This window comes from Myotis daubentonii, chromosome 3, assembly GCF_963259705.1.
Source record: "Myotis daubentonii chromosome 3, mMyoDau2.1, whole genome shotgun sequence".
In the NCBI taxonomy this organism is placed as follows: Eukaryota; Metazoa; Chordata; class Mammalia; order Chiroptera; family Vespertilionidae; genus Myotis; species Myotis daubentonii.
This window is the reverse complement of record NC_081842.1, coordinates 50,952,465-50,975,526: the sequence shown is the minus strand read 5'-3', so window position 1 is coordinate 50,975,526 and position 23,062 is coordinate 50,952,465. Positions and strand designations below refer to the sequence as shown.

The following is a 23,062-nucleotide window of genomic DNA, read 5'->3' as shown; positions in this document are numbered from 1 at the left end:
CTAATGTTAATGTTAACAGCTGTGGACATAAATATATTTTTGTTGGTTATATTTTATTTGTAAGAGTGTATGGTTCTTTGAACCTAAGTCCAAATTGAGTTTCTATTTGAATTTTGTAGATGGAGCTTTCCTTTGTGTATTGATTTGATCTGTCCTTATTGGCTAGAAGATTTTAACTCCATGTGTAATGGAAGCAACTATTTACATTTTTCAGATGGTGTCCAAATAACCATTTCTATCTCTAGTTCCTCTGGGGAAAATGCTTTGCAAACAGCTTTAGGATATTGTAGTTAAAGTAAATTGTCAGCTAAGGGGATGGATTACTGAGTTTGCAAAGTCTGGCCACTGATCTGCTGCTGTGTTGAATTGGGAATTGTTTGTCCTACAAGAACTTAGATTTGGGGTGTCATGTCATGAGGAATGGTGTCCCATTGTTGTAACTTAGAAATGAAGATAAAGGACCTATTATGTATCATGAACCATCTTGTCACCTGCCATCTCCTTTAATCCTAACTCAGTATGCCAGTTGATGTTATTCTTATTTTATAACTAGGGGCCCGGTGCACAAAAATTCATGCACTTGGGTCCCTCAGCCTGTCCTGCGCCCTCTCACAGTTCAGGACCCCTCGGGGAATGTCCACCTGCAGGTGTAGGCTCCCCTGGGGATCAGGCCTAAGCTGGCAGTCAGACATCCCTCTGGCAGCCCGGGAGCCCTCGGGGTATGTCTGACTGCGGCTTAGGCCTGCTCCCTGGGCCTAAGCCACAGTCGAACATCCTTAGTGCTGCCTACGAGGCAGGAGAGGCTCCCACCACCATGCTGTGCTGGGAGCTGTCAGCCCACTTGTGGCTGAGCAGAGCTCCCCCTGTGGGAGAACACTGACCACTAGGGGATAGCTCCTGTGTTGAGTGTCTGCCCCTGGTGGTCAGTGCATGTCATAGTGACCGGTCATTTCTGGTCATTCTGCCATTAGGGTCGATTTGCATATTACCCTTTTATTATATAGGATGTAAAAAATTAGCCTTTGAGAAACAGATTTCCCAAGATATATAACTGCTAGTAAGTGGCAGAGTTAAGATTTGGACCCAATTCTTAGCTACTTAAAAGACTGAGCTCTTTTCGCTATCTAGTTGACTCTAAGGAGGGAACAAGGTGATGTGTGTCAACATATCCCAAAGAATTGGGTTGGACAGATCTAGTATTTTTTAAACATCGATTGGTTGCCTCCTGAACATGACCCGACTGGGGATAGAACTCACAACCTAGATATGTGCTCTGACTGGAATCAAACCTGCAACCTTTTGGTTCACAGAAGGATGCTCCAACCAACTGAGTCACCTGTCCAGGGCAGATCTAGTGTTTCTTAACCTCATGGAGAACCAAAGCCTTTACCTGATGATTAATTTATTTTCAATATTTAATTGATGTAGTAATGTTGGCTCTGTAAGACCCAATCACCTGGATCTTGTTTTGACAAGTGATTGTGTGATTATCTTGGGGACAAATGGAACCTTTGGCTTCTTCCACTCTGTGACCTGAGACCATGAAGACTCAGGGATGGCTTCTTCCAGGGTATTTCCAGAGCCTCTGCTTCCACGTGGTGGTTAGTCTTCCCCAACGGGCTTGAATTGCTATCTCCAAGTAAAGGGGTTCAGGGAACCAGATCACCTGGGAGATCTTAAATTAATTGGCTTTTAATAAAAATGTTTGCAGGAATTAAGATGCCTCTGGGTGTGCCACACACTCTGTCTTAACCCAGGTGTGATAGAAAAGTGAAGATAAGTCCCAAGCAGACCACAGACTGAAAGGTTATAATATTAGGAGCAGGAATGACAGGTGGTCTCTGGCTTTGTTATTCTAAGGAGCTCTTTGTAGCTGAGCTTGAATGTGGCTTGGTCAGGTGATGGCTATTTATCTCAGATTTTAAGTGAATGGCTAGCTTATTCAGGGGAGTTTGGCATGTTTCAATAGAAAGAGATTTGTCTTGGATCTCAAATCTCCCAAGTCTATGAAAGGTAATGCTATGAGTGGCAGGGAGTGGGATGAGTTATACGAGGAGCAGGGCCAGTGATGTGGACCTGCGTATGTGCATGGAAGCACATTGGTTTGTGGCATGGGGGACAGAGAAATAAAGAGTGGTGTAAATTACAGGTTAAGGAGGCCAAGAATTTCCTCACCTTTACGGCCCTTCTTTCTTGTGGTAGGAATTTATGATTGGGGCATATGTGAGGATACTTACCAAGGCAGGGGATGGAGAGAAAACATTCTTTAATGGCAGTTTTGATTATAGACACAAGAAGGTCTCCACCTCGGACTCTGCACCATGACAAGAGAGCCTTTGTGGATGCCAAGGCCACTCGCTCTGAGCTAGGGAGGGATGGTGCTTTGTTCTTCCTGGGAGTCGTAACTGATGCAAGTTACTTTGCCCCTGGCTCTTAATTATATGGGGAAGAAAACCTTACTCAGTAAATGATGTCATTTGAAGAAGACGTGGCGGTTCCCTGGAACTCGGTGCTTGTTCTCTTACAATTCTTTAGTGTTTTTTCACCCTTTGGTCTGCAACTTCCGAGCTTCCCAAGGAAATGGGACAATGAATACATGTGTTTCTTCTCATTCTGAATCAGATTTACTTAGCAGCCAAATCTATAGTGAGCAGAGGATCACTCTTGTTTAAGAGGCTGTTAATCACCGATTGTGTAAGTTCCAAGTGGGAACTACAGGCCTGGGCTTTAATCCTGTTGGCCTCCCCCTGGAGGAAAATAAGGACAGAGGACGCCAACCGCCTGGCTGAGGAATGGGAAGCTTCCAAATGAACTTTCTCCCGCAGATCAAAGCAGGGCCCTTTGCTTATCCCGGTGTCTCTTTTTCAGGCAAATGTGGCTGTGTGTGAGTGGTGGGGCCGGGCCGGAACCGCCCTGAGAGTTGATGTGGGAAGGGGCCCTTTGCGGGGAGAGGTTTGGAAGCACTTCATCTCCCGCTGGACTCTCCACCCTGTTGGAATTTGGGAGCTCTGTTACAGAGATGTCTTAAGCCTCCACCAAATTTCTCTCAGTGGGTTTTGCCTGCTCCGTTTGCCAGCAGAGAGAAATGACCAGGAGCCCTCCTTATAAAGAAGTGGGTGGTGCTGTTTTGTTTGCCCACAGCACAGGTTGGGTGGCATTTGAAGCTTGGGCATCAGGGTTGGTCGCTATGTGGCGTATCTGCTAATGTACCCATCGGTCTGTGGACGGGAAGGAGAGGGGAAGGTGGGGGGCACTGCAGGGAAACAGCTGGCTGGAAATTGCCAAAGCTTTTAGGGGTAGGGTGTTTCTGCCTCTGAAATAACATTAGTGTGGGCATCCAGCTCACGCCAGGGCAATGAAAACAGGGAGATTTAATGCCCATGAGCACTAACGAGCATTCAGGAGTAACAAACATTGTCTGAACGAACTCCCTCCAAGTTTGAAAGTAAAATAAAAATAAACTTGAATGTGGATGGGCACTGTATCCGGGCCCTATTATCAAAGAGGCAGGGATAAGCTATGAGAGGGCCTGGCTGCATTAGTGATCGCTTCCAGCTGGCTGGGTCGGAGGGCCCCATTCAGGTGGCTTCTGTGTAGGTTTCTGGCCAAGAGAGGCAGAGCATTGAGCAGGAATCAAAATCTGGACGATAGCAGCGTATTTCATAATCGGCAGTGATGTGCAATGGTATGAAAGGAGAGGGTGTTAGTTCTGGAGTGAGGGTGGGGAGGACTTCTGGCCCAAGTCTGGCAGTTTGGACTCAGTATACAGATGGGGAGTAAGTTCCAGGGACTGCTAGTCTGGCTCCGCTTGGAGAGTGGCCGAGGCTGCAGACAAGCCTGGGCTGGGGCTGGAAGCCCATCTCTCCTGGAGTCTTCTTGAGTGGTGGGCAGAGTAGAGGTATTTGTTTTTATTTTTACTGATGGGGAAACCAAGGCTCAGAAAGTGAAATAACCTGCAGGTCACATGGCTGGGCGGTGGCAGAGCCAGGATGGGATACATGTTTTCTAAGCTTTTTCTTCCCTGATCCAGCTCTAGTGTTTATATGTACTGACGGATCCATTTCCTTTGACAGATTTCACTGTTTCACAAATAGATATGTTCTTATTTCTGTGAATGTATCAAGTTCAGTTCTTATGAGCAAATGTTTCTACCTCTATTGCTTTTGAACCTAGAAGGATGCTTGTGTCTCTGTAGTCCCAACACAGTGCGTGCTTAGCAGAGCTGGCCCCTGAGCTGTGATGACAGTCCTGCTTCATCATAGCAGATGGAGAGACAGGTTACTGGAGCTGGGTTTGTAGCGCCTTCCCTCATAGCAAAGCAAATCAGCATATTGTTCTGACATGTTAGCAACAGGAGGGAAGGAGGGAGCTTGCTTTTTTCTTTTAATTTTTTTAATTATAGATTGGAGAGAGAGAGAGAGAGAGAGAGAGAGAGAGAGAGAGAGAGAGAGAGAGAGAGAGAGAGAGAGATTTGTTGTTCCATTTATTTATGCATTCATTGGTTGCTTCTTGTATGTGCCCTGACTTAAGATCGAACCTGCAACCTGGCATATAAGGATGGTGGTCTAACCAACTGAGCTACCTGGCCAGGGCTCAGGAGCTTGCTCATAGCACTTGTCTTTGTAGTTTCACTGATATGACTCACTAAGTGGCAGTCCTTCAGCAAGTTCCAGATATGGATGATTGAGCCTCTCCTTGTCCAGGGTTGAATCCTGCTAGTTACTGCCTAAAAGCATCCATGTCTCCTCACTGTCCGTGAGGTCAAGTTCAAACTTCTGGAATTCTAAGTTTCTGCATAAAGGCTTGGGCCTTCCTTTGCAACTGGGCTCCTATTACTCTCCCTCCTAAGCCTCCCTAGAGCTAGGTTTCCAGCCTAGGCCCTGGCCTTCCCAGCCTTTCTGAATGATCTTTGCCACCACCGTCTTGTATCAGGACACTAACCACCTTTTGAATGTCACTTTCTCCTCTAATTCTGCTCCCTCTTCACTCCTAACCACTTTATCTGCTAAACGGATCCATCCCTGCTTCCAGAAGCTCATGTACTCATCTCTACCTCACAGGACCTAGCCGATGGCTCCACTGATGCAAGTTTTGTTTCTGAATGCAATTGGTGTAAATCTCAGAGCATAGTGCATTCACTGGAGGCTCCTTGGGAGAACCTGCCTTCATCTTCTTTTACTCCATCGTGAGGTTAAGTGAAAGCAGAAAGTTGCTGGGCCGGGGGTACAGAAACTGGGATGCTCGTCCTGATTGACTCCAGCCTGTGTCACCTGGGCTAGTAGATTTACATCTCTCTCAGCCTCATTTTCCCTAGCTGCAAAATGAGGGGGGGTGGGCAGCCTTCCCCCTATGCATGCCAAACCGGATAGACACTAGTGTTGGTGTCCAGGAAGGAGAGGCCACGTGTGCTCTTTCCACCCAATGGCATGTTACTTCTTTCCTCCTGGGCCTTACAACTCTACCAAAGACAGTCTGTCTGAGGACAGGGCCCTTATGTCAGTTTTCCTGAGAAAGTTTCACTAGAATAGCCAGACTCTCCGCATGCGTAGTGGCTTTGACAGCCTCTGAGTAATTGGACAGTGTCCACTTCCCAGAGAACCTTAAAGATCCCCATCGAACCTCCATTGGCATTTTGATGATTTTTCTCCTGTTACATAGGGTGACGGGACAAGATTGATACTACTAATATTGTTTCTCAGTGCTTTCCTCCTCGGACCTGTCACCGCTATGAGAGATTGGTTTTGAATTTTCTGTGTATCACTTCCACAGCGAGTCCTCTTTTATTAGTAGTTGACTTTACTTTATTAAAGATAACAGTGTAATTTGGAGTCAGTTCTTGCTGTTGAGGTGATCTAAGAGCAAACAAAGCTTACACATTTACTCTGATTTCGTGTCTATAACATCTGCAGTATTTATGGCGTTAATTTTGTAGTGCGATATGTTGTATACCAGAACAGCATGTTATATGCATGAATGGTGGTGCTTTGGGGGAAGGATGTGTTCCTGGTAGCTTTGTCGTCAGGCATGTAACTAAAGATGCACACAGATTACATAACCAAGGGAGTGTTCAGAAACCTCCAGCCCTGGCAGGCAGCCGTGGGAGGCCAGTGTGTGACATGGTGGACCATACTCATCTCGTACCTCTCATTCATCTCTTCTCTCCATTCCTACTTCAGCTGCACTCTGGCTCAGCTCCTTATTTATCTCCTCTCCTCAGTCATTACAAAAGGCTCCTGTTTGACTCCCTTGCCTCTGTCTTCACGTAGCTAATCCATCTTCCACATGCCCACCATTGGGAATTCTCAGTCCTGGGCACTGCCTAGTCATTTCCTCCCTCAAGGATCCTTGCTTGCTCTCCTGGACAAGCAGTGGTAGACATGCTGGCCTGGCATGTCTCTCTGCACTGCCCACGGAACTTGACTGATGTTTTGCTGCCCCTCTGCTTGGTTCACTCATGTCTGTGGCATGTCACCACTCCCTCACCTCTCACTAACTCCTCCTTCCTTCAAAACCTGCTTTTTTGACAAAGAACTTCCAGCCTCCAGGAATTTCTCCCTCTCCCGAACCTGCAACTCTTAGTATAGCCTGATGTATTATTTATTGATTGATGACAACAGACTGTTTCACAACTTAAAACAGAGAATGTATATTACCACCCACAGTTTCTGAGGGAGTAGTTTAGATGAGTGGTTCTGGCTCAGGGTGTCTCAGGAGGTTGCAGTCAAGCTGTCATCCAGGGCTGCAATCATCGGAAGACTTGCCTGTGGTTGGAGGAATCACTTCTAAGTTCACTCAAGAGGCTCTTGGCAAGAGACTTCAATTCTTCTCCATAGGGCCACTCAATGACATGGCAGCTGGCTTTCCCCAGGTGACGGATGAGAGAGAGAGAGAGGGGGAGAGAGAGAGAGAGAGAGAGAGAGAGAGAGAGAGAGAGAGAGAGAGAGAGAGAGACTAAGATGGCATGTGTAATCTAATCTTGGAAGTAAAGACTATGACTTCTGTCGGTCACACTGATCAACCTGGCACATTGTGGCACACTGTGGGAGAGGGTCACTCAAGGATGTGACTACCAGAGGTGAGGTTATTGGAGGCTGGTTACTGGACCTGCCTTGTTCTTTTTGTTGTTTGTTTGTTTTGTTTTTTATTTTAGAGAAAGGGAGAGAGAGAGAGAGAGAGAGAGAGAGAGAGAGAGAGAGAGAGAGAGAGAGAGAGAGAGAGAAACATCGATGTGCGAAAGAAACATCAATCGATGGACTCCCAAATGTGCCCCTACTGGGGACTGAACCTGCCCTGACTGGGAATTGAACTCACCACCTTTTGGTGTGAAAGACAATACTCCACCCAACTGCACCGCAGCAGCCAGGGCGGGACCTGCCTTGCCTTTTTGCATGCATATGTTCTGTTTTTCCAGATGCTCTGGGAACTATTTGAGATCAGAGGCTAGTCCAGCCGTGGGCAAACTACGGTCCCCGGTCCAGCCCGTTTGAAATGAATAAAACTAAAAAAAAGAAAGACCGTACCCTTTTATGTAATGATGTTTACTTTGAATTTATATTAGTTCACACAAACACTCCATCCATGCTTTTGTTCCGGCCCTCCGGTCCAGTTTAAGAACCCATTGTGGCCCTCGAGTCAAAAAGTTTGCCCACCCCTGGGCTAGTCTCATTCACTGTATGACTCCCATAATCCATTCAGAGTGCTTTTCATGGATGTGTTTATTTTATCTTACCGTAACCTGTTTGGCTTCTTATTTTTCATTTTTTGTAAACTGATACAGGAAAATAAGGCCTAGAAGAGTTATATGCAGAACATGTGAATTCAGTGCTAGGGTTTTCTGATCAAAAACCTATATTCTTTCCATTATCAAACCTATGTTCTTTCCATTGTAAAACCTGCACTATTTCCATTATGATTAAGTCTGTGAGCTTTGGTGATAATTAAGAGGAGCAAATGGATGGCACCTAATGATGTGGGGACATAGTTGTATATTCTAGTTCCAAGACAGGAGAAGTTTCTAAGAAGTTATTTAAATCCACTGAAACCTCATCTTCCTCACTTTTATTTATTCAGCAGTTATCTAATCAAAGCCTCTGACTCATCTGACGGTTCTACTGAACAGGGTGGCTTAGGAGGCTCCTAAAGGTATCATGTTTCAGCAGGATTTTTCATTGGTTATCTGGGCAGATCCAGTCTGTCACCTCCCACACAAGAAATTTCCTACCACAAAACCTTGCTCATCTGTTTCAAACAGGGAAGGCTCTTGGAAAGAGACTGGGTTTCCTAGATTCGGTGGGATTGGGCTATAGTTTAAATTGGAATATCGCCTGATAAATTGCCCTAGATACTCTGACTCAGCTTCAGAGGGAGGTGTGTGTGTGTGTGTGTGTGTGTGTGTGTGTGTGTGTGGTGTGCCAGGGTGTTTGGGGGGATGGGAAGAGAAGAAAAAAGGAAAAGTTCTTGCTATACCCTCAAGCTTAAACGTATGGTGATTGAATAAAAGGAGCTTTGATTTTCCTTTTGATTTTGAACAAAACTCTGGCCCCTTTCGTTGACTTTCAAAATGTGGGATGAGTATAAATGTTTCACTTTCCCTTTATTCTCTGTAGAAAGGGGGACACTGCAGGTGGCTTTCTAAAACTTGAACCCCTTGATTTTTTATGTTCCCTCTCATGATCGTCTTTTATGTCTGCAGGGGACATAAATGTCTTATGTTTGTAATTCTCCTTGGACTTTTTACGTCCTGGCTAAAGATACATTTTTTAAAAATTCTATTTGATTTAGGAATGTTCTCCACCCCTCAATGCTTCGAAAAGTAGTATTTTTTCCCCAAAAAATCTTTCCTTATCTCCGCATGGGCAGCCGTCTTTTTCCCAGTAATAGCCATGGGGTACTTTAATGTTACATGCCTTCCCACAATGAGTTTCTCCCAAACCATGGGATTTCTTGGTCCTGTAATTCAAAAAGTCCAAAAACACTGGGGGTTGGGGGCAGGGGGAGAGAGAATGAGAAGGGGATTTGAAAAAGAATTGGGGATGAGCTTTTTCAGAGACTTTCCTATTCCTAGGGGTCCTAGGGTTGTTTTGTGTTTTCATTGCCATCTTCTTAGCACTTGCACTCTGAGTCAAACTCTTTTCTCTGGAGCTCTGAAGAAGAGCCCATTCTGATGATGGTAGAATTCTGTCTCATTATTTAGTTTTTATTTTGTGTATATCTGCTGATGGGCACTTGGGCTGTTTACAAATCTTAGCTTTTGCGAAGTGTGCTGCTATGAACACAGGGGTGCATATATTCTTTCTGATCGATGTTTCAGATTTGCTAGGATAGATGCCTAACACATGGACACAGACAATAGGGTGGTGAAGGCCTAGGAGGGGGGACAGGGGCAGGCTAGAAGAGGTCAATGGGGGAGAAAGGGGACATATGTGATACTTTCAACAATAAAGATTTAAAAACTAACTAACTAACTAACTAACTAACTAACTAACTAACTAAATAAATAAATAAATAAATTTTTTAAATGCAGGGGAGTGATTGTAAGTCCTCGAGAGGAGTTACCTCACCAGAGAGCTTGGGCAGTTGTGTAGGTACGTTTTGCAGAGCCCGTCCAAGCATGATTTCTAGGAACACCACAGGTAGGACATGTCCACGAGGAAGCAAACAGTTTGGAGCAAGGAGGTGAGTGTCCCTGTGGGTGGGATTTCCTTAGAGACACTAAGGGGCTGCTTTGCCCTTAGAAAGAAGGTGCACTAGAGGGTATATATAAGAGGACTTAAGGTGACCTGGTACAATGGCCGTCACCTTCTGATCTGTATGCCCTGGCTTATAATAAACATGTTAGTATCACAGTTATTAGTGGGTATAGCACTTAGTTATTGGTCCAGTCCTGGCATGGATCTCAACTTCGCTGGCTTCACCCAACCCCTGCCCCTAATCCCAACCAGACCCATGAAATAGAACGTCCTACAAATGGGGTTTTGGAATTTATATTAAAAAGAAAGCCCCCTTCGAAATGACTCCATTGCAAACAGCCAGAACGTGTCCAAGGAATACAATTGGGAACCATTGAAGGAGAACGCTTTCCTTTTTCTGTAATTCAGTGCTGATAATTAAGGTGTGCTGTGGGTAATTACACTTTAGTTCTCGTTCAGGGCCTCATCTTCACATCTATAGTAGGGGAGCCTGCCTGGGGGTTCTATCTGCAGCAGATCCGGTTTGAGCCCCAACTGGTTCTTGGCGTGGAGCCATCTGCTGGATCCGGCCTGTCTGTGACCAGGACTAGGCGATGGAAATAGGTTCCAATACAAATATTGAGTCTGATTACCTGGTATTAGTCTTGAAAACAGGCTTGTTTATGTTTGAGTGTCTCTCTGTGTATACAGACTTCAGAGGCCCTTTGAGGAAAGTAAACATCACGGAGAGTCGGTGACTGTGGTGACACTCACTGGAGGAACTTGTTGGCCTTCTGGGATGAAGGAAGAGGTCCTATACCTACTCTGGGCAGTAGATGCTGACAGAATGCTGGGCGCATACAGGGCATGTTTAAGTGTATGTTTTTAGTTCTTTAATAAAATATCATAATCCTGATGTAAAATGAGTCCCTCCAACATTATGACTGCACACTGGGTAGGGTTTGTGATGCCCACCATTTGTACGTGAATGCCAAGTTTTAAGGTTGTATGGTCTGCATTTTTTAAAAGAAAAGATTTGAGCTGTTGAGGGGTATCTGTTTCGCTCCACAAGCTCTGTTTTGGTAACTCTTCTGGCACTCAGTACCTCTGTGACTTTGGCAAAGTTACTCTCCTGCTTTAGAACTAAGTCTTTTCATTAGACAAAGGAGAGAGATCGAGAAGATGATCCAGTTCTCATCTAAACAGATGAATCAGTTCAGCATTGTCTTGATGGCCAAGGCTTCTGTAACCAAATACCAGAGACTAGGTGGCTTAAACAACAGCCATTTATGTTCTCACAGGTCTGGAGGCTGAAATCCAAGGTCAGGGCATCAGTAGGTTTGGTTTCTCCTGCGACTGCTCTCCTTCACTCGCAGATGGCTTCCTTCTCTCCCTTCTCTCGGTGTCCTCACATGGTCCTTCCTCTGTGTGCTCACATTCCTGGTGTCTTTCTGTGTCTAACGTTCTGTTCTTACAGAGATACCAATCAGATTGGATTAGGGCTGTAAGGGGTTGACACTTTTTAAAGGTCCTATTTGACTTGACACTTTTTAAAGGTCTTATTTTCAAATAGAGCCACATTTGGAGTCAGTAGGGGTTCGGGCTTCAAAATATGAATTTTGGGGGTACACAGTTTACCCCTTAACAAGCACCCCAATGATTTTTGTGTGTTAAAGAGGTCCAGTGTGAAGCAATGGGTGGTGGTGGGTGCAGGGCACCCTAGGGTGTCTATAACAGAGGTTGAACAGATAGAGTAAAACTGTGAAGACATTTGGACCTTTCCCTGATTTTCCAGAAACAAACGCCAAGATGATCTCTGAGTGTCAGAAGAGTGAAAGTTGGACTCACAGAATGCTGCTATTAAGGGGACTCTGAGTAATGCCCTTGTTAGTCTTAGAGGATGCTGAGTTCCAGGGAGGGGTTGCGCTGTGTTTATAATTAAGGCTTTTGATTTACAACCCAATTCCATCCACTCCAGGACAAATCAAAGCATATAACCATACTTTCTGATCTCACTCCTGTCTCTCCAACACCGCTGAGGTACCCCAACTAGGAGTAGCATGGCATGTTTTCCTGCTCCAAGGAGGGCAGGATATAATGGTACTTCATTGGGATTGTGCTAAGAACTTCTAAAAATAATGACATCCTCTAATCAAAAGCTTTTTGTCTGAGGGAGGGCTTCTTTTTTTTTTTTTTAAACACTTTCTTGATCTTCCAAAGGAGTGTAGTTTTTTCATCCTGAGCTGTAGGATCAAGGCTAGTAAATCTTCAAACTGGAAGTTTTGGTATATTTAAACAGATTAACAGAGAAACAACAGTAGAAATGATCGACTTCTTAATTTCAGATTTAGGACCGGAAATAGTTTTAATGTCTAAATAGTTGTAGACCCAGTGGCTGTTACAGTGTTTTGAGAAATGACATCAAATTGTCATCCTTCTTTCTAGAATCCATAAGTGACTTAGGAATCAGAGATGCGACCTGGCCCTTTCTCTGGGTTAAGTGGAATAAAATTTGCAGTTGTTGTGGGCTTTTAAGAAATTTTTAAAAGATCAATGGGGGCAAATCAAATTAGAACAATCCTCTCCAGTGTCTGTACCTGTGGTAGAAAGCAACTGTCGACATAATCCCACAGATATTTCAGTTTTTTTCTGGAAAAGAAATGCTGTGCGCGTAACATTGGTGGTCCCCGTTTGTCTTATGCTGAGGATGAGTAAGGAGCATTTCCTGTTACAAAGCCACTGAGAGAAGAAAGGCTGCCCACACATTTCCCAGGGTCCGAAACAGGGGCATCTGAGTTGAAGGCCACATGTTATTTATATAATGAATTACCTGAATGCAAAAACAGAAATAGCTTTCCATGTTGTACAAGAACAATTTGTGACTTTTATTGTATGTCAGTTATGCATGAGACAGAGTATTGGCACCACAAACCCACTCCCCAATTCTGGAGAGTTCTTAAATGATTCATTCATTCAATACATAATTCGTGAGGCTTCCTGTGCTTGGCACGAGGGATATAACAGTGAACAACAACAACAACAGAGATATGTTTCTACTCTCAGGGAGTTTTTATTTTAGTGAGAAAGCTAGGCCTTCAGTTGTACTTTTCAAAGTATAAGTGCATGTTGGGATAAATTCTCCAAAGGAATGTGGTTATAGCAAATGTGGAAGCAGATAACAAAGGAGCCTGCCCCAGCTGGAAGGCTTCCCCATGAGAACTGATTCTGGGTTGAGAAATGATGGATGAGGGCGATGCTAAGTTGCAGTGTCTGAAAGGTAGTGACAGAAGACCAGGGTTGGACAGAGGAAACTGCACAGGCAAAGAGGTGATATAATAGAAAAGCACTGGGCTAGGGAACAAGAGAATTGGATTTATTGGATTCTTGTCTGTCCTGTGTGTGTGTGTGTGTGTGTGTGTATAAAACTTTGGGGGGTGGGGAATCACTTACTTGGGCCTGTTGTCCTTATTTACATAATGAATAAATCTGAATCAGAGGTTTTTAAAGACTGCAAAACCCCTGACCTAAATTCTTTTTTTAAAAAAAATATATTTTATTGATTTTTTACAGAGAGGAAGGGAGTGGGATAGAGAGTTAGAAACATCGATGAGAGAGAAACATCGATCAGCTGCCTCCTGCACACCTCCAACTGGGGATGTGCCCGCAACCAAGGTACATGCCCTTGACCCGAATCAAACCCAAGACCTTTTAGTCCTCAGGTCGACGCTCTATCCACTGAGCCAAACCAGTTAGGGCTGAACTAAATTCTTTAACTCACACAAATTGCGGGAGCATCTACCTTGTACCAGGTAATTGTATTGGTCCTGCAAGTCAGAGATGAATTAACTTGGATCCTTGACCTCAGGCAGCTTGATCCAAGAGGAGAGACAAACAGATGAGACAACCAAATGAGGTGCCATGTTGTGAATGTCTGAGGGTCATGGGAAGACAGATGAGACTGGGAGGAGGGGGACCATCGGGGGAACTTCACAGAGTGAAAGATCTTTCTCCAGAACAACAGGATGAAGTTAGATTGAGCAGCCAGGGTGGTTTGGAAAAACTTGTAGAGAGTCAAAATATTCATTGGAACAACAATGAGTAACACTATTTCCTACTCCTAAAGTGTTGCAATTAGTCATCTCCTTTTGGGACTATACATATACCTCGGTCTCCAAGGTTGATTATGGAAATCTTTGCCCTGGTCTCCTTGCTCCGTGACGCTGGGGAAAAGTGGAAACAGTTGACATGCTGAGCTTTGATTTGTTTTCCCATCTGTCAGGAAATGCCCTTTTCATAGTAGGGTTCTAGTGACTTAATTATATTGTTTGTGGGATATTTAGAAATGCATGTCAAGGATGAATTTCTGGTGCAAAACTGAAGGCACAGAGTAAGATGTTCAAAGTCAAAGTGGAAGGTTGTTTTGTTTTTGTTGTTTTTGCAGGGAAGGGTTTTATTGGTCTGATCTGCTGCCATAGTTGGGTCAAATTGTCAGAAAATTATTTTGTCCACCAGAGAAAGACAAAAAAGAGTCTCTTGAGGAGCTACTCTAAAATTTTCTGTTGATTCTCTTAAGTATTTGGCTTGAGTAAGAAGTAGTTTCATTGCCAAGATAGGGTTGGTGCTTTTGCAGTGTTGTAAAAGCTGACCAGGGGACTGGCATGAGCGGAGATAACCCACACAACTTGAAGAAGAGTTGCTAGAAATTGGGTCGTGGTTGCTTAGTCTAAATGTATTAGAAACAGAACAAAAAAAAAACCTAACAGTATTGATTTTAAAATGTATTTCCTGCCTACTTCTAAAATAGTGGTTCTCAACCTTGGCTGCACATTAGAATTGCCTGGGAATCTTTTTAAAATCCTGATTTCTGGGCCTCATCCTCTGGAAATTCTGTTTCTTTGTTACTAATGTTGTGGCCCCACCCCATAACAAAGAAATAGAATTTCCGGAGGATGAGGCCCAGAAATCAGGATTTTAAAAAGATTCCCAGGTAATTCTAATATGCAGCCAAGGTTGAGAACCACTGTTCTAAAAGGACTTAAAGGTCTTTAAAAAGACATGACCATAACATGACCATTAAAATGCAGAACCAAACAAATACCTCACAGAAAGTTTTGTGTAGAAGCAACTGTGTGTGTATGTGTATGTGTGTTTTACCAAGGTATATAGCAGTAATATTTTTATTGTTTTGGGGCATACATTTTAGGTGAAAAATTCTGGGAAATCTAAGTGAAAAAAGAAATGCCCAGCAACTTTTATTAACTAATGAAAAAGGAAAACAGGCCAGCCTGTCAGGAGACATGTTCCTTAATATATTTATTATGAAGATTTTTATAGTACAGAATAGAATAGTATAATTTTCCATTACTTCAGTAAGTTTTCCAGCCAATGGCAAGCTCTAGTTGGTAAGAGAGTTTGCTTGTTTGTTTGTTTTACATTGAATAAAATCTTATACTGAGGTGAAGGCATTTTTTTTTTAAATTGAAGAATAGTTTATTGATTTTTAGAGAGAGAGGAAGTGGGAAAGGAGAGCACAACATCGATTGGCTGCCTCCTGCATGCCCGCCTCTGGGGATCGAGCCCTCAACCTGGGCATGTACCCTGCCTGGGAATCGAACTAGCAACCTTTCCATGCATGGTACAATGCCCAATAACTGAGCCACACCAGCCAGGGCAGATAAAGGCATTTGTTTTATATGGGGATATTGCTAAGGAAACCAGGTTTGCAGTTTTCTGTTATGATTGATGCAAGGAAAAATTGTAGTAAGTGGACGTATATTACCTTGTTTAGATCAGTGTTTTACAACTTGTGTGTTCATAAGAACTGCCTGGGGCTCTTGTTAAAATATAGATTCCATTGTCTGCCGATCCCAGATTTACTGAACCAGAGTTTCTAGCAAGGGGCCTGGGTGTATATTTAACAAATGCACTGGGTGATTTCTTATGGTCAAGCAAGTTTAGGCAGCACTGCTATAGGTGTTTCCCCCTGACTGTTGTCAGGCTTCGTAGCAGTCAGTATGAGCATACATTTTGATGGGAGCCCGATGCAATAGCATTAACAGTGAGATGATGACCCCCAGCAAAACCAGCTTAATTAGCTGGTCTGAAACCGTAATGTCCTTTCCCTTTTCCAAGTTCTGGTGCTTCTGGATGCTGCCCATCAGGTCCCTCCAGGTGCCTTCTCATCCGTTTCGCCATTGAACCTTGTAGCATCTCTGTGTGGTGGGCAGGACAAGTATAAGGCCATATTTCATTGATTCTGTGATGTGCATCTTCCCACAATTTTTCTTCTCTAAATTGGTATGCATTTTAGAATCGATGATGTATAAATTCGATGACACCTTTTTCCTGTCTTAATGATTTAGGAAATAATGATGCATCTGTATAGTCGAAGGTGCTGTAGATTTGATGAACTGTGGTTGCTCCTTTTACAGATGAGGCATCTGAGACACGAAGAAGGGGATATGACTGGAAAATCATTACTAATTGGAGGAGCCCAGTCTCAGACCCAGTTCTCTGTCTAGTTATTTATAGCTGAGTAACCAAGTACCTCAAACCTTAGTGGCTTAAAATAACATTAAGTGTTATCACACAGTGTCTTGGAGCCAGGCATTTGGGAGTGACTTAGCTGGGGGGTTCTGGCTTAGAGGGTTCTTCGTGAAGTTGTAGATAAGGTGTTGGCGTGGCCTTTAGTCATTCGAAAGCTTGACTGGGGCTGGTGGTTTCATTGACAGGCTGACTTACATGGCTGGCAAGTTGATGCTGGTGTCAGTGGGAGGGATTCCCCAGTTCATCCCCATGTGGGCCTCTTCACACGTTCTTGAAAGTGCCCACAGCAGAGTGACTGGCTTCCCCCAGAGCACGTGATCCCAGGGACCAAGGCAGGAAAACATTGCAATGCCTTTTTAAAAAATTTTTTCAATTGCAGTTTAAATTTAATTTTATTTTGTGTTAGTTTTAGGTGTACATGACAGTTGTTAGACAATCATATCCTTTACAAAGTGTTCCCCTCAATATTTCCAGTATCCACCTGGCACCATATATAGTTGTTACAATATGATTGACTATATTATCTATGTTGTACTTTATACCCCCATGACTATTTTCTGACTACCAAAATTTCTAGTTCTCAGTCCCTTCACCTTTTTCAGCCATCCCTCAACCACCCTCCCCTCTGGCAACCACCAGTCTGTTTTTGTATCTGTGAGTTTCTTTTTATTTTGTATGTTCACTTATTTTTCTCTTTAGATCCCATATATAAGTGAAATCATATAGTATTTGTCTTTCTCTGTCTGACTTATTTCACTTAGCATAAGAACCTCTAGGTCCATCCATGCTGTTGCAAATTGTAATAGTTCATTTTTTATGGCTGAATAATATTCCATTGTATATATGTACCACAACTTTTTTATCCACTTGTCTATTGATGGGCACTTGGGTTGCTTCCATGTATTGGCTATTATAAATAACTAGAGGCCCTATATTCATTGCACTCGGGGGAGGGTCCCTTCAGCCCATTCTGTACCCTTTAGCAGTCCAGGAGCCCTCGGGGCCTGTGGGGAGCGGGCCTAAGCCGTCAGTCGGACATCCTTAGCACTGCTGTGGAGGCGGGGAGACTCCCACCACCACTGCTGCACTTGCCAGCTGTCAGCCTGGCTGTGGCTGAGCAGAGCTCCCCCTGTGGTAGCACACTGACTACCAGGGGGCGGCTCCTGCATTGAGCATCTGCCCCCTGGTAGTCAGTGCGCTTCATAGCGACTGGTCATTCCTCAGTTCGGTTGATTTGCATATTACCCTCTTCTTATATAGGATTCTTGCAAATTAAATCCCACAGTAAAATGTCTTGCTCTCAGTAATATATAATCTTTCCAAATGGAATGAAATAGCTAAGTAAGACTCCTGTGCAAACTGACTTTGTGAACACACTTAGATGAGAAAAATCGGGATGGATCCAATGTCAACTATACTATTTTATGGAGAAGAGATAATAAAATTCCCTTAGTCAACAGTTCCTAGCCTATAAAACTATAGGCTCATTTCAGGAAAACAGTTGTCAGATTTGCTTTTATTCCTATAAAAAGAGGCTTTTTTTTGGTAATAGAATATCTGCTAGTCAAGGAAAGAGTCTTCTTGCCTGGGCTCTTCAACTTACTAGTCAAGTGACCTTGGTTTCAAATTACATAAACTTTCTCAGCTATGATTTCTTCATCCAAAAATGGGGGAATTGTAGAAGATGACTCCTGAGGGTCTCTGGCTCACCTTTCTCTTTCCCCAGCTCCTAGGAAAGTGCCTGGTACTACAGGGTGCCTGATAACTGCTCAAAGAATTATGACACATGATACTGAGTGACTGTAATCTTTTCTGTCTTTTGCATTTTCATAGAGTAGCAACTATTGGCACATAAGAGAAGCACAGTGCACTTTCATTGAAGAGGAAGTGATTTATTTTTAGTAGTAATAATGATGTTCAGATAATGTAATTCATATTGTGGGTAATCTAGAGTAAAAATTTAAAATAAATTAGTTCGAATGAATAGGTAAGAAAATCAAATAATTGTGACTTGCCCTTTCCTGATCTTTGCTCAAGAGCCCAGCCATGTGGTTTCTGGTTCATTGCCTTCACAAGGGGATTTTTTTTTTTTTTTTTTCTCACACAGAAGAGCTTCCGAAGTGAGCTCCAATCTGGAGATCTCCACATGGAAAAATCAGTGAGGAAGTGAGGTCTCCGGTTGCTCAATGATTTCAGGGTTAATAATACAAGTGTCAAACCAAGAAGGAAGCTCTCCTACTACAACACAGGGAATAGATAGCGTTTATGATGTTCTATTTCCCTCCAGGAGAGGAGGGACTCCTGTGGCATTGGAGAAAGCCCCCCACTGATCAGCCCAACTGAGCCTTAGAGCCCTCAAGTGGACGCAGCCTAGCCTAGAGGGTTATGGAGAGAAACAGTAATTTACAGTGCCTTTGCAGACACATGGTTTTCTTTATATGTCTTGATTTCTTGATATAACATATGGAACATCTTTGGCTGTCAATCTTTTAGACAAACAGAGTTTCCCTAATAATGACCAACTGATTTGCAGATATAAATTGAGGACCTCAGCACAAAACCATTAATCTTGCTGTGTATGTTACGTAAGAGCAGCATATTTTTGGACTAAATTCTTTTTATGTATCCAACTGCTGCTTGTCATTCAAAGTAAGGCTCTCTGGTCAACCTCCTCTATAAAGCTTTCCCTAACTGAAAATGACTTTCTCCCCTTTTAGAACCCTACTTTTTCTGGTGGTCCTGAACATTTCTTCCTTCTGTTACAGTCACTTGGGCCTGAGTTTTTATTCTTCCACTAGAGGCCCAGTGCACAAAAATTTGTGCACTCAGGGGCGGGGGGGTCCCTCAGCCCAGCCTGTGCCCTCTCACAGTCTGGGAACCCTCAGGGGATGTCCACCTGCTGGCTTAGGCCCGCTCCCTGGGGTATCAGGCCTAAGCTGGCAGTCAGACATCCCTCTGGCAGCCCGGGAGCCCTCGGGGGATATCCACTTGCCAGCGGGGAGCAGGCCTAAGCTGCAGTCAGATATCCTTAGCACTTCTGAGGAGATGGGAGAAACTCCCACCACCACCACTGTGCTGGCAGCCATCAGCCTGGCTTGTGGCTGAGCAGAGCTACCCCTGTGGGAGCGCACTGACCACCAGGGGGCAGCTCCTGCATTGAGCGTCTGTCCCCTGGTGGTCAGTGTGTGTGTCATAGTGAACAGTCATTCCCAGTCGTTCTGCTGTTAGGGTCATATTACCCTTTTATTATATAGGATAGAGGCCTGGTGCATGGGTGGGGGCCGGCTGGTTTGCCCTGAAGGGTGTCCCGGATCAGGGTGGGGTCCCACTGGGGTGCCTGGCCAGCCTGGGTGAGGGACCGAGGGCTGTTTTCAAGCTGGCCAAACCTCCTTCAGGGTTGGGGGGTCCTGCTGGGGTGCCTGGCCAGCCTGGGTGAGGGGCTGATGGCCGTTTTCAGGCTGGCCACACCCCTCAGTGAACCAAGCTCCCAGCCTCTCCTTTTGGGCTGGAAGCAGGTATCTGGGATTTATTTATCTTCTATTATTGAAACTTTGTAGCCTTGAGCGGAGCCCAGGGTCAGCCAGGGCAGGCGGGAAACTTGGCTTCCTCTATCGCCAGGGGCAAACCAAGCCTCCTGCTCGCTCCAGCTCTGTGGCTCCCGCCATCTTAGTTGGGTTAATTTGCATACTTCCTCCTGATTGGCTGGTGGGCGTGGCTTGTGGGTATAGCGGAGTGGCAGAGTGATGGTTAATTTGCATGTTTCTCTTTTATTAGTGTAGATGCTGCAGTGAATATAGGGGTGCATATATCCTTCCTAATAAGTGTTTTGGGTTTCTTCAGATATATACACCCAGATGTGGAACCACTGGGTCATTAGACAGCTCCATTTTTCATTTTTTGAGGAACTTCCATACTGTTCTCCATAGTGGCTGCACCAATCTGCAATCCCACCAACGGTGCACGAGCGTTCCCTTTTTTCCATACCTTCTCCAGCACTTATTGTTTGTTGAATTATTGATGATAGCCATTCTGACAGGTGTGAGGATATTCCATTGTGGTTGCAACACCAAAAGAACAAACAATCCAATTAAAACATGGGCAGAGGACCTGAATAGATGCTTCTCAGAAGAGGACATACAGATGGCCAATAGATATATGAAAAGGTGCTCAATATCAGTGATCATTAGAAAAGTGCAATGCCTTTTATGGGCAGATTTGAGAAGCCTCACATTATCACTTCTACACATTTGATTTGCCACACAGACCACCCTGACTCAGTGTCCAAAGGGATGACACAAGGGCACCAGTATCAGAAAGTGAGGATTATTGGGGGCTGGCTGTTTCCTTCCCACCCCTCTGCTTTTCCAATACAGTTTTATCTGGAGCTTGGCCATCTCATACCCTTAGGTCAAGTTGTTTTTTTTTTGTTTTTTTTTGTCCTCACCTGAGGATACTTTTCCCATTGATTTTAGAGATTATGGAAGGGTGGGGGGTGGAGAGTGGAAAGAGAGGAAGGGAGAGGGAGAGGGAGAGGGAGAGGGAGAGGGAGAAGAAGAAGGAGAGGGAGAAAAACATCAATAGGAGAGAGACACGTTAATGGGTTGCCTCTCACATGCGCCCCGACTGGGCCAGGATGGAACCTGCAACCCAGGTATGTGCCCTTGACCGGGAATCAAACCCATGACCCTTCATTGCAAGTGCCAACACTAACCACTGATCCACACCAGGCAGGGCCAAGCTCTTAAAATGCATGAATGCAAAGTCTGGGATTTCTATCCCATTCTAACACTTTTGAAACTTTATTGTGCCCACAAATTCCCAGACTCTGATTCAGGAGGTCCACAAAGCAGTCTAAGGTCAGAACATAAGCTCCCATATGATGCTCTTGCTTCTGGTCAGTGATCAACACTTTGAGCAACAAAATGAACAGAGGCAGCAGGCCTCCAGCAACACACTCTGCAGAGCTGCACTACAACCAAGTTCTCTCTCCTCAAGGGGTACTTGCCTCCCCCTTTTATTTTGGCAGAGAAAGAAATGGTTTGGGGAGAAGGAACTAGGGAGCCCAGCCTACTTCACAAGTTGGTTATGGGAAAAAGAGGTTAAAGCAGAGAAGAGTCCATGCATTATTAGGCAGGCAGCCGCTGCAGCTGGCAGCCTCTTCACAGGGAAGGTCAGGTTTCAGACAGCAACAGCTGGGTGCTCAAAATGGGGAGGTAATTAGCTTGCAGGGGGTGGGGGTAGGATGGAACACAAACAGCGCTTAAAATGAAACGTGCCAATGCATTATTCAGAGCTCATTGCCATCAGTGGATTCCCCATCCGCCTTTCTTGCCTTTCTCTTGTTTCCCCTCTTACATGCTCTCTCTCTCTCTCTCTCTCTCTCTCTCTCTCTCTCTCTCTCTCTCTCACACACACACACACACACACGAGGACTCAGAACTCTAAAACCACAAACCCATAGATGCTGCCACACTTTAAGCTGCATGGCTGAGATCTAGAGGGCTGGCCCTGGCACTGCCTTTCTTCTGCCCATGCCCTCTGTCTTCCTTCACACCAATTAAGAGGGACATGTTGGACTGTAAGGTCCACACGAAAGGAACTAAGTCCTTTTTGTTATTTTCTCTTTTTCTCTGCAACACACACACACACACACACACACACACACACACACACGTACACATTACAAATAAATAGAACAATGAATACAGCAACATAATATGTGCTGAGCGGGGACTCCTGAACCCTGTGAAATTAGCTGGAAAACAAGGTGAGGTCTCCGCTGTGGAACACAGGGAACTTCATTTGCTCATTCTAGTGGTTGTTAGGGCCCTTGGGAAGGGGATCAAATTGATCACCTCCCGCTTCTTTCTCAGCCACGCCAGTCTACAACTGTAGAAGCTAAAAGTGCTGTTTACTGAATAGGTATTACATGCCAAGCGGATACATGCATCGTTTACTCCAACAACCTGAGAGTAAGGTCATCATCACTTCCAATTTGCAGAGGAGGAAGCCAAGCCTGTGAGAGGGAAAGCACTTACCTTACACAACTAGTAGGTGGTAGTTTTGCAGTCCATCTCAAACAGTTGTAACCTAAAGCTGGTACAGTGGGACCTTGACTTACGATTGTCCCGACTAACGAGTTTTTCGAGATACGAGCCATGTCTCGGCTGATTTTGAGTAGCAAGCTAAAATTCGGGTTACGAGCCAGCTTCAGATACCCCACCGCTAGTTGGCACGGCGAACATCAAAGTGAACGCCACAACATCAGCCCAGCATCACTCGTGATTTGACATACTAGTAATTTGAGTTACGAGCTCCGTCACGGAACGAATTAAACTCGTAAGTCAAGGCCCCACTGTATTTAGTGTGTACTGAGCAAGCTGTCCAGAGAAGGGAAAACAGAATAATGAGACAATCAAATCTGGGGGGACTGGGGGGGGGGGGCGGCTCTCTCAACATGGAGTGCAGGCACTTACTTTGTATCTGTCGTCCTGCTGGCGGAGGGGATGGAGATGCATTTCATGGGGCCTTTGCTCCGGAAGAGCCTACACATTAATGTGACATTGACAGGAATTAGTTATTATCTGAGCCTCCCCATTAAATATCAACCAGTGGGATGTTCCCACTATCGCTGCTGGGAATGCAAAATTATACAGCCACTTTGGGAAACAGTGTGGCAATTTATAAGAAAGTTAAATACATATCACACACTTAACAAATGGCACAGCTGCGGTACTCCTGAGTATTTAACTGGGAAAAAAAGGGGGGGAATTTATGTTCACACACAAAGGCCTGTGTATAAATGTTAACAACAGTTATTCATACTAGCCAAAGAACTAGCAACAACC

General features: G+C 44.5%; 1 protein-coding gene across 9 annotated transcripts in view; it reads left to right on the top strand.

Annotated features, from left to right (window-relative positions):
* Positions 1-23,062, top strand: part of MB21D2 (Mab-21 domain containing 2) — a 121,605-nt gene that overhangs the window by 65,040 nt on the left and 33,503 nt on the right. The window contains exon 2 of one of the 9 annotated variants that reach the window (XM_059687399.1): positions 9,524-9,584. The exons of 7 other annotated variants lie outside the window; for them this stretch is intronic. The gene's annotated coding sequence lies outside the window, so the exon portion shown is untranslated. Of the gene's footprint in view, positions 1-9,523; positions 9,676-23,062 lie in introns of all 9 variants that reach the window. One more of the 9 variants, XM_059687401.1, reaches the window with a different exon arrangement.